This window comes from Vicugna pacos, chromosome 9, assembly GCF_048564905.1.
Source record: "Vicugna pacos chromosome 9, VicPac4, whole genome shotgun sequence".
Taxonomy (NCBI): Eukaryota; Metazoa; Chordata; class Mammalia; order Artiodactyla; family Camelidae; genus Vicugna; species Vicugna pacos.
Window position 1 is genome coordinate 33,866,080 of NC_132995.1, and position 16,604 is coordinate 33,882,683.

Consider the following 16,604-nt stretch of genomic DNA (forward strand, 5'->3'; position numbering starts at 1 on the left):
CTAATGACTCATATAAATCATGGAAAGTATCATTCCAACATCCCGAAGTAATCAATATTAATTTTCCCAGATGTTCCACTTTTCCCCTTGGTTTCCTTAAGATCGAGCACTCACTAATTGGGACTTCAAGACCAACTAAGCACCAACTGAAAAACAAAATACTTATCCTGATATTTAATACTTACCCAGAAGGCAGGGGTTCTAGATTTAGTGCACAGTTCCAAGTCATTCATCCAAAATGTTGGTTCACTTATTAAAATTTTAGTAATAATTACTGTGTACATAATAGGATAGCCTATTCAAGTATAATCACAACAAATACTTAAATAGAATTGTTCAAAGCATTTTGCATACAGTTGACCCTTGAACAACAAAGGTTTGCATTGAGAGGGTCTACTTACATGTGGATTTTTTTTCAGTAAATACGTACTACGGTACTATACCCAAAGTTGGCTGAATCCATGGATAGAAGAGCTGACCATAAAGTTACCCACTAATTTTTGACTTCGAAGGGGTTGGTGCTCCAACTCTCACATTGTTAAAGGGTCAACTATATTATTTTTTTTAAACCTGATAATTCTTTGAGGAAGATATCCCAACTTTAAAGAGGAATTGTTTAACTTGCAGCTACCAACTAGTAGAATTTTGAAGACATGATAATAGGGCAGTAGATATGATTTAAAAAACAAACATGTATTATAGCTTCAAAATCAGTATTTTAAGAGTCTAATTGTTTTAATACCATTTCCTGATATAAATATCTCTAATCTTACAGAAAGTGATGAATAAGCTTTAGGCCCCTAAACCCCTATCTCTACACTGTATCTTTCAGTTCATTCCTTTTTCATCCAGGAAATGACCAACTTTTAAAAAACATGTCAGCTGAAAACTGCCTAACTATCCATCAAAAGGGGACTGGTTAAGTAAATCATAAAAATGGAATATTATGTAATCACTAAAAAAATGGAGTTAGATTGGAAATATCTATTAGGGGTTAAAAGCAAGTTACATGTATATATATATATATGTCCTTATATGCAGAGTATCTAGAAGGATATAAACAGTAACTGTACTTGAAAAACTAGATGAAAGAGCTGAGAAGGGAATCAAACTTTTCTTCCCATTGATAGAAAATAATTTTCAAAAACAGTATTAGGTCAAGAAAGTTTTGCACATTCTAAGATTCTCTATACAAAATCCCAATCTATGGAGGTCTGAACTTCACTCACTGTGCAGAAAAGAGTTAATTTAACATAGAAGGCCTGACACTGCTATCCTTAGGAAGGCTTGCAAAGTTGGCCCTTGCCTGATTCAGAACTCGGATCTTGAAAGAATTCCCACTCCCAGAACTAATAAGAGGGGCTCACTGTGCCTAAACAGCACCCCAAAATGTGGTTTATGTTGAACATCTGAGTTCCTTTTGGGAACCTAGAATTGTGCTATGTGGTAGGGAGAGGGTGCCTACATAACCAACCTAGGTATTGAGTCTCTAATAAGCTTCCCTGCCGGGCAGCATTTCATACACATGTTGTTACTACTGCTGGAGGAATTAAGTGTGTCCTGTGTGACTCCACTAGGAAAGACATCAGGGAAGGGTCATGTTTGGGAGAAGAGCCTAGTTTCCTCTGAACTTCATCCCATATGCATTTTCCCTTTCCTGATTTTGCTTTGTATCCTTTTATTGTAATAAATCACAGCCCCGAGTACAACTATATGCCAAGTCCTGTGAGTCCACCTAATGAATTACTGAACCTAGGGGTGGTAGCCCTGGGGACCCCACCTCCTACACACTCATTCTGCTAGCAACTAAGAGGAAATGCCTTCTGAAGGTAATTGGGACTCAATTTGTGGGTGTCTCCTCTAGTATGTACAGAATCTATTTCAGAGTTTTGTACTAGGAAAAAAAAAAAACTCTCTAAAGGCTCTTCCAGCTCTGAAATAGTACGATTCTTAGAAATGTAGAAATAAACACAATGCAATAGGCAAACAAGGGGAAAAAAAGAATTTTGTATTTTAATACAGAGATAATCCTGAAAGCTATTTGGATTGGCTTGGGTATGTTTTAGGGAACAAGGGAGTGGCAGTGTGGTTAGATACTTACCAAAGCTGTTTCCTCTTCTGGGCTAAATAGTTAAGACTGTATTTTTCAGCCTCTCTTGCACAGGTGTGGCCAACAGGCTAAGTTCTAGGCAATGAAATGTATGGCAAAAATGATACCAGCCACTTCCAGACCTAGTCCATAAAACCTCCTACTCATGATCCTCTGGTTCTTTCACCAACTGCCAGCTGAATGAATAGAACTCCCAAAAGACCTAGAGTAGGGTGGTGCCACAAGATGGAAGGAGCCTGGTTCTTGAATTACTGCACAGAAGGCAACCTAATGAACACTCTCAATGAGTTACCTGAGGAAAGCTGTCTGCGTATAATTGTCTACTCTGCTAAGCCACTGACATCCTGGGGTTGTTTGTTAGAATGCTAGCCTGCTTTGCCTACTGACAGAGGACACGGTCAGGGGAAAATTTTTAGAAGTTAATCCTGACAATGTGAAAAACAGAAAGAAAAGAGTAGATCACAGAGAAATTAAGCGTATCAATGGGAAAAAGAACTGAATGCATTGAAGAGGGAACTGCAAGGACTCTAAAACCGTGAAGAATAAGGAAAGAAGTAAAGGAAAAGAAGGATTCAAATACTCAAATACTCACATTTCCAGACTATGCATCTGGGTTCCACTTACTCCTGACATGAAACGCCTGAGGAAGAGAAAAGTGTGAAGGGCAAGAAAGATAATGAGGAATGTCTGGAGTGAGGAATACAGATGAAATCCACTGGGCAGCTGGATTTACAGTCTGGAGCACAGCAAGTGTGTGTTGCAAATAACTGATCTCATTCATCAACATATAGATGATAGCATGGCAGAACTACAGAAATGAGAATAAGAGAACGCCTACAGAGACTCCTAAGGAAGCTTAGCACTTAAGAGTAGGTAAAAAAAGAACTCAAAAACTAAATACAGAACTATCATATAATCTAGCAATTCCACACTTTATTTGTAACAGCCAAGATACAGAATCAACCTGAATGTCCACCAACAGAGGAATGGATAAAGATGTAGTGTGTAGATGCATTCATAAAAAATGGACTATTACTCAGCCATTAAAAAAATTAAATTCTGCCATCTGCAACAATGTGAATGGGTGTTATGCTTAGCAAAGTCAGACAGCAACAAATACTGTATGTTATCACTTATATGTAGAATCTAAAAAGAAACAAATGAATATGACAAAACAGAAACAGACTTACAGATACAGAGAACAAACTAGTGGTTAAAGGAAGAGAGGGATGGGAGGAGGGGCAGGATAGGAGCAGAGGATTAAGAGGTACAAATTACTATGTATAAAATAAGCTACAAGGATATGTTGTACAGTACAAGGAATATAGCCATTATTTTATAATAACTTTAAATGGAATATAATATATAAACATACTGAGTCATTATGTTGTACATCTGAAACTAATATAATATTGTAAATCAACTATGCTTCAATAAAGAAAAAAAGAGGAACTCAAAAAGGGAAATGAAGAGTGGACAGAGAGGTGGAAGAAACTTAAGAGTGATTAATGCCAGAAACCAAGGAGAGTCCTCTACTTAATGGCAATAAGTGAAACCTAGGAACAGAGAGTAACCCTAAGAGAGCTCCACAGAAGAAACTTTGTCCACTGTTGTAGGCAGCCTCTAAAATAACCCCAATGACGCCTGCCTAATACTTACACCCTTATTTAATCTGCTCCCTTTTAATATGGGCTGGACATTAAGTATGGTTTCAAAAGAGAACAGAAAGTCATTTCCAGGATTAAGTTACAAAAAGACTGACTTCTGTTTTGTTTACTTCTCTCAGAGCCTGGGCTCTAGAGAAGCAAGCTGTCATGTGGTGAGTAACTCTATGGAGAGGGCAAGGTGGCAAGGAACCGATGTCTCCCAACCAACAGCCAGCAAGGATTTGAGACCTGCCAACTGCCACATGAGTAAGCTTGTAAGATCTCACTACCCTTTAGCTGTGAGATGATTATAACCTGTGGATACCTGCAATGCAACTTTGTGAGACACAGTGAGTCAGAAGCATCTAGCCAAGTTGTGCCTGTGAAATAACAAAGAGCAAGAAAGTTTTGAACAGTTAAATTTTGGGGTAATTTGTTATGCAACAAGTGATAACATAACCATAATAGACTATGAAAACCTTGGCGGGGAGGGAGAGATGTTATAACATGTATTTGGCAGCATAAAAAAAATTATTATTAATTATCAGAATTACTGACTAGGAGATCACTAATGACCTTCAAGAGAAGGAAGTGCATGCAAGCTCTAACGGAATATTAATCAGCCATTAAAAAGAATGAATTCTTGCCATTTGCAGCAACGTGTATATACCTTGAGGATATTAAGTGAAGTAAGTCACAGAAAAAACATACTATGACTCCACATATATGTAGAATCTAAAAAACAAAACAAACAGGAGGGTGCGTACAGTTCAGTGGTAGTGTGCTTAGCATGCACAACAAGGTCCTGGGTTCTATCCCCAGTACCTCCATTAAAAAATAATAAAACTTAAACAGTAAAAAATAATAAAGCCAAAATGAACAAACAAAACAAAAACAGACTTATAATACAGTGAACAAACTGATCATTGCCAGAGAAGAGGAACTGGGAGAGGAATGAAATAGGTGAAGGGGATTAAAAGGTACCAACTTTCAGCTATAAAATAAATGAGTCACATTTTCTGATTAATATGGCGGAGTAGTAGGACCACAAGCTCGCCTCTTCTCACTACCACAGCAGAAACACAACCACCAAAAAAAAAAAAAAAAGACTGGAACCTAGCAAAAAAGATCTTCAACTGGAAACATAAAGAGGGAACCACAATGGGACAGTAGGAGGCACGTGCTCACAATATAACTGGGCCTCATACCCTCTGGGTGGGTGACCCACAAGATGAAGAATAAGTCACAGGGGCCCTCCCACAGGAGTCAGAGTTCTAAGCTCCACGTCAGGCTCCCCAGCCCGGGGTTCCGGCATTGGGAGGAGGAAAAGACCCCAGGACATCTGGTTTTTAAGGCTAGAGAGGCTTAACTCCAGAAGGCCCACGGGACTGGGGGAAACAGACTCCATTCTCTTGGGAAGCGTACACAGAATACTGCATGTGCCAGGTCTAAGGGCAGAGGCAGTGATTTCATAGGAACCTGGGCCAGATATACCTGCTGGTTTTGGAGGATCATTTGGGGAGGTAGGGGACAGCTGCAGCTCACCCAGGGGACATAAAAGCTGGTGGCAGATATTCTGGGAGTATTTATCTACTTGAACTTCCCTAGAGGCTGCCATCTTGATTGGATCATTAGCACCAAGACCTAACCCCATTCAACAGCCTGTAGGAAGCCTCAAGCCAAATAACACAGTGGGTGGAAACAAAGCCCCATCCATCAGCAGACCTCCCTCTAGACAAGGCCCTACCCACCAGAGGTCCAGGACTGAGCTTCACCCAGCAGTGGGCAGGTACCAGCTCCTGCCAGGAAACCTGCATAAGCCTCTAGTCCAGCCTCATCCACAAGGGGCAGGTACCAGAAATAAGAAAACAATCCCAAAGCCTGTGGAAGGAATCCACAAACACAAGCCAGACTCTACACTGAGCCTGGCTGGACCCTGGCCCTTGGGTGACAAGAGAGGAGTGTAATACTGGGATGCATAAGACGTCTCCCACAGAGAGCCACTTCTCCAAGGTCGAGAAACTTAACTAACCTACCTAAAAATACAAATAGAAAGATAAACAGCATGCGGTGGCAGAGGAGTATCTTCTAGGCCAAGGCACAAGATAAAATCCCAGAAGAAGTAAGTGATGAGGAGATGGGCAATGTATCTGAGAAAGTTTAGAATCATGATGGTGAAGACGTTCAGAGAACTCAAGAAGAGTACAGATGCACAGAATGAAGTTTTTAGCAAAGAGCTGGAAAATATAAAGAATAATCAAACAGAGTTGAAGAATAAAATCACTGAAATGAACCAAGACTTGACTAAATGAGGCAGAACAGATCAGTGAGCTACAAGACAGATTAGTGGAAATCACTACTGTAGAACAGAAAGAAGAATGAAAAGAAACGAGGATAGTTTAAGAGAACTCTGAGACAATATGAAGCGTATTAATATTTACATATAGGAGTCCCAGAAAGAGAAGAGTGAGTGAAAGGACCTTAGAAAATTTTTGAAGAAATAGTAACCAAAAACTTCCCTAACTTGGGAAAGGCAACAGTCATCCAAGTCCAGGAAGCAGAGTTCCACACAGGATCAACCCAAAGAGGAACACACCAAGGCACACAGTAATTAAACTGACAAAAATTAAGGATAAGGAGAAAATATCAAAATCAGCAAGAGAAAAGCAACAAATAACATACAAGGGAACTCTCATAAGGTTATCAGCTGATTTTTCAGCAGAAACCCTACAGGCTAGAAGGGAGTGGCAAGATATATTTAAATTGATGAAAGGGAGGGGGCAGGGCATAGCTCAGTGGCAGAATGTGTGCTTAGCATGCACGAGGTCCTCGGTTCAAATCCTGAGGTCCTGGGTTCAAACCCTGAGGTCCTGGGTTCAAACATCAGTGCTTCCACTAAAACAAACAAAACTAATTACCTCCCCACCCACCCCCAAAGTAAATCCAAAAAGACAAAACTGCATAAAGCGATGAAAGGGAAAAACCTACAACCAATACTCTATCCAGCAAGGCTCTCATTCAGATTTGACAGAGAAATCAAAAGCTTCACAGATAAACAAAAGCTGAAAGAATTCAGCACCAACAAACCAGCTTTACAACAAATATTAAAGAAACTTCTCTAGTCTTCAAATCATAAGAAAAGAGAACAGAAAGAAGAAAGAGGGAAAAAAAAAAAACCTACAAAAGACTGCTTTGGCAGTTCAGGGTCTTTTATGGTTCCATATAACTTTTGGAATTGTTTGTTCTAGTTCTGTGAAAAATGTTGTGAATACTTTGACAGGGGTTGCACTGGATTTGTGGATTGCTTTGGGTACTACAGCCATTTCGATAATATTGATTCTTCCAATGCAAGAGCACAAGGTAACTTTCAATTTCTTTGTATCATCTTCAATTTCCTTCATCAATGTTTTAGCTTCCAGAGTATAGGTAACCTCCTTGGTTAAGTTTATTTCTAGGTATTTTGTTGTTTTTGACACAGTGGAAATGTTTATGCCAGTTATAAAATTCTCGTTTCTGAAGTGGAAAAAAAAGCAAATGAAGGGCTGCACATGACAAAATATCCTCCTTTCTTATGGGTGAGCTGTTACATATATATGCTGTATCTTCTTTATCCACTCATCTATTAATGTGCACTTATGATGCTCCGTATCTTGGCAATTATAAATAATGTTGCTGTTAATAGCAGGGTGTATGTATCTTTTTAAATTAATTCTTATTTTGTGGTTGGCTTTATTCCTTTGATAACTATGTAAGTTTAAAAAGCTGAAGCTCTAAACGTTCTTAGAAACAATGAACAGTACATATATATTTAAAAATATGTGCAGTATATTATGGTTTCTATGTATTTATATGCAATATACTATATATATATATGTGCAACCTGTAACAATTCTACCTAATGAAACTGAAAAATGGAAAAAAAAATAATAAAATAAGTAAATAATGCTGCTGTTGATAGCCGGGTGTATGTATCTTTCTGAATTAAGTGTTTGTGTTTCTCAGATACATGCCTAGGAGTGGAACTGCTGGGCCATAGGGTGGTTCTGTTTTTATGTTTTTGAGAAACCTCCATATTGTTTTCCATAGTGGCTGCATCAATTTGCATTCCTACCAACAGAGTACAAAGGTTCCCTTTTCTCCACATCCTTATCGACATTTGTTATTTGTGTTCTTTCTGATGATGGCCATTCTGACAGGTGTGAGATACCATCTCATTGTGATTTTGATTTGCATTTCCCTGATATTAGTGATGTTGAGCAACTTCTCATGTTCCTGTTGGCCGTCTGCATTTCCTCTTTTGGAAAAATGTCTCTTCAGTTCTTCTGCCCATATTTTGAATGGGCTGGTTGGTTGGTTGCTTTTTAATTGAAATATAGTTGATTTAAAATGTTGTTATTAGTTTCTGGTATACAGCATGGATGGCCTTGGAGGGCACTATGTTAAGTGAAACATGTCACAGAGAAAGACAAATACCGTAAGGTATACCTACATGTGGAATGTAAAAAAATATAACAAACTAGTAACTAAAACAGAAAATAAACAGACTCAGATGTAGAGAAGGAACTAGTGGTTACCAGTGGGGAGAGGGAGGGGGAGGGGCAAAATAGAAGTGGAGGATTAAGAGGTACAAACTATCAGGAATAAAATAAGCTACAAGGATATATTGTACAACATGGAGAATATAGCCAACATTTTATAACTATAAATGGAGTATAACCTTTAAAAATTATGAATCAATATATTGTATACCTGTAATATACAATATCGCACATCAACTACACTTCAATTTAAAAATGATGTAAAATAAAGCTATTAATCAAAAAAAATGAGTCACAGGGATATGTACACACAGGGAATATAATCAGTTGATACTGTTCACAAGTTTGTATGATGATGCACGGTAACTGGACTTACTGCGGTGATTACTTTCATTATGTATAAAAATACTGAATCACTGTATTATAGACCTGAACTAATACTATATGCTAATTATAATTCAATAATAAATAAAAATTTTTTAAAAGAGAGAAGTTAGTGGTCACCAAGAGGCAGGCCAAAACTCCTCCATAAAGAGGACAAAACCATCAGGTAGTAAGACCAGGACCCAGTTTAGGTCCCAGCCCCTGCAAAACCTCCCAAACACATCAGATGGTCTACGGCTGATCTACCTCCTCTCCCCCTCAGTATGCATGATGCACACTGATAAAATGTGCACTATTGTTTCATGTGTATTACCTTTTCACCAGTTCCTGGGGAATATCTCTGGTTTATTCTCTGTATCTTCTTTGCCACTACTCCCAACCAACCAGCTTTGAGGGCATCAAAAAGTTTCCATAACCTGGCTAAGTCCAACCCTAGTATTCAATTTCTAGGTCCCTAAAATACAATTTGATTAGACTTAACATAAAACAAAATGTAGTTAAAGTTTGGTAAAATTTCCCACCTTCATCACCCATCAAAGGTGGAGATAATTTTCCATAATTTCATTTCAGGTTGGTTTGTCTTTAATTTAATATTATCACTATTTTATGTAACACTTACAAAGCTTACTTGGTAGTACTGTTTCTGACATGATATATCCCAATTTCAGAGGTGTTAAAATGTTAAAACATCTGTTTTAAAATCAGTGAAATATGGCATTCCTTTTCCATATGTAGTCTTTCACATGTGCCACTGTAAAAATAAAATAATTTTAAGTAACTTGTGACTTATCCCAACAATAGTTGGATCTAACGTAAATAAAACAACCCTGACAACAAACCTGAACCTCAAGAGGATTATTTCCTAGAATAAACTAATGGAAGTGGGAGAGCCATTGGCATTCAATGAGAATTAGATATGCAATTAACATCTTGCAAGGAAAAAGGAGAGCACCACCAACAAAGTACTATCTTCCCTAAACACCAACAGTGCCATTGTTAAGAAAATAGTTTTTCCATCCACTTTCTGCAGGGTGTGCCCTAGATGTGAATACCTCAAGTTCGGCTTCCCACAAGGTTAACACAAAGCCAAGCACAACTTAAATCCACCAAATGGTAAGAAATGGTACATGGCTTAGTGATGGCTTATGCACAACTTAAATCCACCAAATGGTAAGAAATGGTACATGGCTTAGTGATGGCTTATGTGAAGTGGCCACTGAAACTTATCAAAGAAACATTTTACGCATTACTATTATGTATATTAACCCAGTCAAATACGGGAATACTTACTCTGCCAGATATTTGAGATACATTAGTGAACAGCCATACATATATCCCTGTATCCCCACTAAGGGAGTGAAACCATAATTATGAAACATGTTAAGAGATGTTCTATGAAAAAAACAGTAAGGTAAAGGTGAACCAAATTGGGGGGGGGGAGGGGCTGTAAATCTAAGAATGGTCAGAGTGAGCCTTAGGAAGAAAACAGTATTTGAGTAGGCTCTGAGGAGCTGAGGATTTTAGCCATTCATCTGAGAAAAGAACGTTCCAGGCTTCCAGAGGGGTTGGTCAGTTAATGTAAAGGCCTCCTGGGAGAGTACATAGCACATATGAGGAAAAGCACGGAGGCCAAGGACAGATGAAGCAAACTTAGTGAGGGGGGAGAGTAAAGAGTAAGTTGAGGGGACGAGGGAATACATGAGTAAGGTGTAGGGCAGGGCTAAATCCTATAGGTGATGAAAGGACTTTCTTTGGCTTTTACTAAAGACAAATAAATGGAGAATCAATGGATGGTTTCGAACAGAAGACAACTTTCAAAATATAAGAATCACTCTAGATGATGACTGAGAATAACTATAGGGGAGCAAGGGTAGAAAGCAGAGTAGATAATAGCACATTAAGAGAGAATTAGTCACTGAAACCCAAACACAGAAGAACTCTACAAAGCTATACACAGATATCCCAAAACTAGATCAGAATATTAAAGCAAGTTATCATATTAATGTTTTATGGTTGCCAGAGTTCTTGAGGGCTTACTAACTGGAGAAGACTGAAAAATCAAAATGAAGTATTTTCAAGGAATTTTTACATTTTACCTTCGGATAGACACCCTCGACTTCTGTAATCTTTGGTACAACTGCCTGTTTGAAAAGGGAAAAGAAACATTCTTAAAGTATCCATGCCTAAGAGTGGTATATAAATAGTACAACTTATCTCTTCATATCCCAAACTAAAGAACAAAAACACTAGTATGAATAACCCAAATCATGGACATTCCCAAATTATGTATTACAGGGCTTAGAAAGGCCTAGTGTACAATTTTTTTTTAGAACCCAGCTGGCAAGAGATAAGGAAATATTCAACAGCATAATGGTCGACGGGTAATAAATCAGTTTGAAATGAAAGCTTTGGCAAGGATAAAAATAAATGGATCAAGAGTTGACTTACTTCGTAACTATGTCACTATGTCACTTCAATAAGCCAATTTGGGGGAAGCTCAAGAAGTAGAGCGCATGCTTAGCATGCAAGGGGTCCTGGGTTCAATTCCCAGTACCTCCTCTAAAAATAAATAAATAAATCTAATTACCCCCTCCAAAGAAACCAAATAAGCCAATTTTTAGTCAGTGCAACAGAACCTTAATACTAACCTTTAAAGAACATTTAATAGCCTTGTGTGGACAGCTTCAGAATTTTACAAGAATTAATACAATCCCTACATCAGCACAGTTCAAACGATTGTTAGTGTTAGCAAATAACAGTTTATTTTTAAAAACTGAAAAAGTGAAAAGAGCCCAAAAAGTATGCTTATGCCAAAATCAAAAAAGAACCAAGTTCTTGATCTGGAATCTTCCCAGCAGCATGTGCAAAATTATAAAGCTATGCAGTATAGAATATAAGACTAGTGAAAGATTTAAAAAAAAAAGACTACTGAAAGATAACAGAGTACCCTTCTGAGAGCTACTTTATTTTAAAAATATAAGTACACCAAGAAAAATCTTACTCAAATACCTGTCACAATTCAATTTACAATGCTGAAGTTTTGAACATTTTAAGTGCTGAACATTTAAAAACTTAAGTTGCTCCATTCTCTGAAGGCCTCAAAAGAGTATAAGTTACTACACTGAAGCTAAGTAATGACCACTCACAATAATAAAGGAAAAGACCATCTTTTTGTTGGATTAGTTTTACATTTTCACACTGAAGAGATGAAAAACTCAAATCTTGTGTCTTGTCCTCCAAAAATAAGTGGCTGATCACACAGACTATTTCACCTTTTTGATGAACAATCAAATTCATTGAACTCTTCCCTATACTGAACTACTCCAGCAGTATGAAAAGAAATCAACATTAGGCTAGGGTAATCTGACCTGGTCTGACATCAAACTAAGGAAGTCACCTCACTTTCCTGGGCTTCAACCTCCTAGAGATTCTACTACAGTTCTGTATGACTGGATTTCAAAGTTTAAACTTCTTAAAGATGTCAATAGAATTATAAGTATATAGCTCCAAGAAAAACAGTCTGTGTCCTCAAAAGAACAAAAACCAGGATGTACTGTTTTCCAAGAATACCACATTCTATAAATCAACCCAAGTGTAACAAATGAAGCATTATTCCATTATAATTCAGGGCAACTGTATATGGTTGGAAGAGGAGAGACTCCTTATCCACTATACAATGAGACAGAAAACAAAAAAACAAAAACAAAAAAGAGAGAAAACTTACGAGGCAATATATAGTACAGGTTAACTGAAACTGGTGAAGAGGAATGTAAGACATCAATTTTGCTTAGGGAAATCAAGGAAAAGATTATAGACAGTACATTTAACTTTGAACTGGAATGATGGAAAATGTTTAGGTAGATACAAATGATGACATTCCAGATAAAAGGAGAAAAGTGCATTTAGGAACCACTGTGCAGCAGTCTATTAACTACAGCGTAAGATAGTATTAAGCTGATATAAGTAGAGAGGAATCAACAGCTCCAGGCCAAGGTCCTTGAAAACTTTTGAGGATGCCTATTTTCAAACCAATAAATTAGGAGGCAATTTGGCAGTAAAGAATTAACTGGCTCCTGGAATCATGTACAATTAGAACGTATTCACATACTACTTACATAACAAAGAAATCCATTAAACAAATGATGAGGAAAAGATACTAGAGATTAGTTAGAAAGCTACTGCAAAAAAGACTGGGTCTGAAACAAAGAGGTAACTATTCTTGGAGTAAGTCTAAATATATTTTAAAAGTAACATTGCATTTCAAAACTAGGAGCTCTAAATCCAAGGTGACAAACTTTCAAACTAATTATCTGAAAAGGAAAATCCTGAACTATTAATATGAAGCTTTAGAGCAATAAAACGGTGTCTTTCAAAATATGCTTTTATTCTACATTTCATGTAATTAATCCAACAGCACCAAAAGCAAAGCAAAACACCTCTCCTGCAGACAGTTTAACATCTCATTCAACATTTTTGGAATTTCCTTCTAACAACTGTAACAAAACGAACCAAGACAATTTAGCCTGGAGTTTTACGCTGGGCTTTCCAGTATTAAAGACAGAAATGCACTTCTTAAATCTATACTCCATGCTCCCAGAGGCCACATTTCCTTCAAATCTCAACACAGGATTTCAGATTAAGTCTACACCTCTAATTACTGACCTCTCAAACAATGCTTTTAAACAAATAATTTGTCTTATTTGCTTTGCAACATTCTGGCAAATATATGAATGAAAAGTACATTAAAATTAACTATTGTGTATACATACTGTGCAAAAGGTTTTGAGCCCATTTCAGCTTTGAAACATGCTTCTTAAAAACTGAGCAAACAGAAAAGGAACTGCAGGATCTTTCTTTATATAAGGTCCTAAAATAAAACTCAGTAGGATGCCATTTTGAAACTTCCCAGCAGGAAGTTCAGTTTGGTCAGATGACTGTTTACGAAGTGCTTCAGCTAATATTTTTTTAAATGACTTGGAAGTTAGTTTTGTTCTTTTACAGAACATATCAAGTTCATAAAATATATCATTTCAAAATGACAGGTAATACTTTTGTTTAATTCAAGAAGCCTAAACATCTTACAAAAAATTAGTTCTTGAAATATCTGAGCATCCAATTAAAATTATTGTGGACACATTCTCTTCCATGGCATTGAGTACAAAAGATTTGTTACACCGTAGAATGAAATGAAGATTTAAGTTCATAAATTTAAGCTGGTTAAACAGAAAGTTTTTCGTAACTAGATCAGAATCTAACCAAAACCATACTTGGAAAAAGCAACAGGCAAAGATAATCCAAGATTAGTCTTTTATGATGTTTTCAAGGAATAGTAAGCATTTCCTTTTCTGTTCTCATATAACTGTTTTTTGCCTTTTTTTTTTTTTTTAATGACCTAACCCATAGTGAGGAAGACACTACAGTACTTAGCCTAACAAGATCCGTATTAAAGAGATCGGGATTTAAAACTCCAGTAGTAACTTAAATGAATAGAAACCAAGAAGTTAGGAACCAAAAAGCATTTCAGTTCTTTTCCACCATAATGCCACAAAACTCTGCCTTAAAACTTCTAAGAGTACAATTTTAGGCAAGAAAGGGAAATACTTCCAGTTATTGTTGATCAAGTCTTCGTGTCTTGACTGTAGACTTAAGTTTCCAAAGGAAGGACCTGTGTCCCCAACTTGTTGAAAAGGGACCAACTCTCCAAACAACTTTTATCATCATGTGATGATTTCAGTCAAAGCACAACTTCATGCCTAAAACTTTATGTATTGTCAGCTGTTTTTCTCCCTAGACAAGGTAACAATTTGCAGTGTCCTAAAACAGGATTATTTAAACTGTTACCATACATCTTATTAATAGCTAAATACTGTGCTACCAATCTTTGGAAGGGTAGGAATGTCAACCTGAGCATATTAAACCCAAATACCTCTACAAAAACAAGTTTGTTCTTAATCTGTTTGACCTACTTCTTATTTTTTTTAAACTAGTCCAATCATTTTCTCCTCCATGTATCCCTAGTCTTATCAAACGGACTACCACGAGGGAAACGTTCAGAATTTTTTTCGCAAAAAGTAATCAATTATATTCAATTATTAACTGTTAAAATAAACTCCCCAAAGCAATCGAATTATAGCGAAGTAAAGACAGAGACTAAGTATTACTCACTTCGAGAGAAAAAAAAAAAACTTTTTCTCAGAGTCCTAAAAAATGTGACATTTGAGCGACGTCAAGGGAAAAGTTTTCTTCTCAAAGTTTATGTTAAATACAACATTTTCAAACTCAAAGAAGTTAAGCACTGAATATTACTCCTAGTTTGGGGCATTTTTCTGTGGGATCCTGCTGGGGTGAAATCTGTAGATGGGGTGGTAGAGAAAAAGTGTGTTTGTACGTTTGGCTTCGTGTATCCCCTACAAGACCTGTAGTTAAATCTCTCACCAGCACTGGGGCCTACAAGTGCTCAGCTCACTTGCCATGGGTGAGCAGAACCGCCACTATAGCAGACACTAGCCCAGGTGGGTGCGGGTCGACTTCAGAAAGTGTGAGCGCCCGGGCGCGCGAGTGGAACAAAACCTGTGGCAAGAAGTAATAAGGAAGTGCTCGCTCCCGCCCGCCCCTCCCACCAGCGGACACCGAAACACCCGGGGTTTGACAACGTGCTGGGGGCAGGGGGAGGGGGACTGGCAGCTCCAAGTCCACCGAGAGGAACCGGGAGCCTGCAACTACTCCAAACATGGTCCCCTCACCCCCGGAGCTAGGCCGCCGGGGTCGATGCCCACTGCACCCAACCGACAGTTGAGGAGCTCGTGAGGTCTGAGAAGGGTGCAGCCCGCGCGAAGCGAGGCCCAGCCGCCCCAATTGCCGCCAGCGCCGCCCTCAGAGCCTCCAGGCCCGGGCTAGGGGCTACCCTGGCTCTCATCCCGCGCCCTGCCCTCCACTTCGTAAAGCCTTGGTCTTGGCCTCTTCTCTTCAAAGCCGAAGACTCCTCGAGACGAGGAGAGAGAGTCCGCCCTCTCCTGCCTCGCTACTTCCCGGTCCCGACTGCCCCTCACTCCACGGAGCGCCGAGAAACGCTCCCAATGGCCCCAGGACCACCCCCGTTCCTTCCTGCACCAGCACCCGCGTTCCGCAGCTGACACCGTCAGGAGGCTTCAGCACTCAACCCCAGCCAACCTCACCTCAGACGGCTCCGGCGGCGCTGGACACAGGAAACTCCTGGGTCCCCGACTCCGGCTCTCCTCGACCCTCTCTTCGGTTAACTCCGCTTGTTTCTCTACAAAATGGCGCCGGAGGTCGCGCGCTCACGTCGCGGCCTTTCCCCTCCCCGTTCCCATTTCATCATTCGCTGCCCGCCCGAGGAGGGACGGCCCCAGCACCAGCCAATGATCGTACCCCACCCGTGGCTCCCGCCCAATCACCGGCGGGTGCCCGCGGATTTAAACCAATCACACACTATCACTTGCAGAAGTCAAGGAAGAAACCAGGCTTCTGCTAGCAACTACCAATCCAGACTACTACATCGCGGGCTTTGGCCAATTGCCGCTCACCAGTCCCCAGGGACCGGAGTCGGAGCCCTGGCGCCTGCGCTCGAGGCGAGGGCCAATGGGGAGGCACAGATAACTTCGATTTGGGGCTTCACGGGTTTCCCACCTGCCCTCGAGGTACTCGACCAATGGGGGCCTGGCATTGCCTCTAAGAAACAATAAAGGAGGGAGCCCACAAACCCTGGCCACCCTGCGCGGAAACTACTTTGAGTTAGAGTGAAAACAGCTTTACAACACTATCCTTCCTCTTTCCAAGTGTCAAGTCCAGTAGACCACGGGGCTTCCCAGTTTTAAACATTTCCCCGTCCCTTGCCTCCCTTTGGCGGGGAACGCCAGCTACCAGAAAGCAAGCCAGGCTGTAACTCGAGTGACGGCGCTTTGCATC

General features: G+C 39.3%; 1 protein-coding gene across 9 annotated transcripts in view; it reads right to left on the bottom strand.

Moving 5' to 3' along the window:
* Positions 1-16,004, bottom strand: part of CNOT1 (CCR4-NOT transcription complex subunit 1) — a 93,704-nt gene extending 77,700 nt beyond the window's left edge. For 7 of the 9 annotated variants that reach the window (XM_072967479.1, XM_015248080.3, XM_015248078.3 and 4 more), the window contains exon 1: positions 15,854-16,004. The gene's annotated coding sequence lies outside the window, so the exon portion shown is untranslated. Of the gene's footprint in view, positions 1-9,297; positions 9,430-10,774; positions 10,820-15,853 lie in introns of those variants that run through there. The other 2 variants (XM_072967477.1, XM_072967478.1) reach the window with 2 other exon arrangements.
* Between the last annotated feature and the right edge of the window lie 600 nt (positions 16,005-16,604).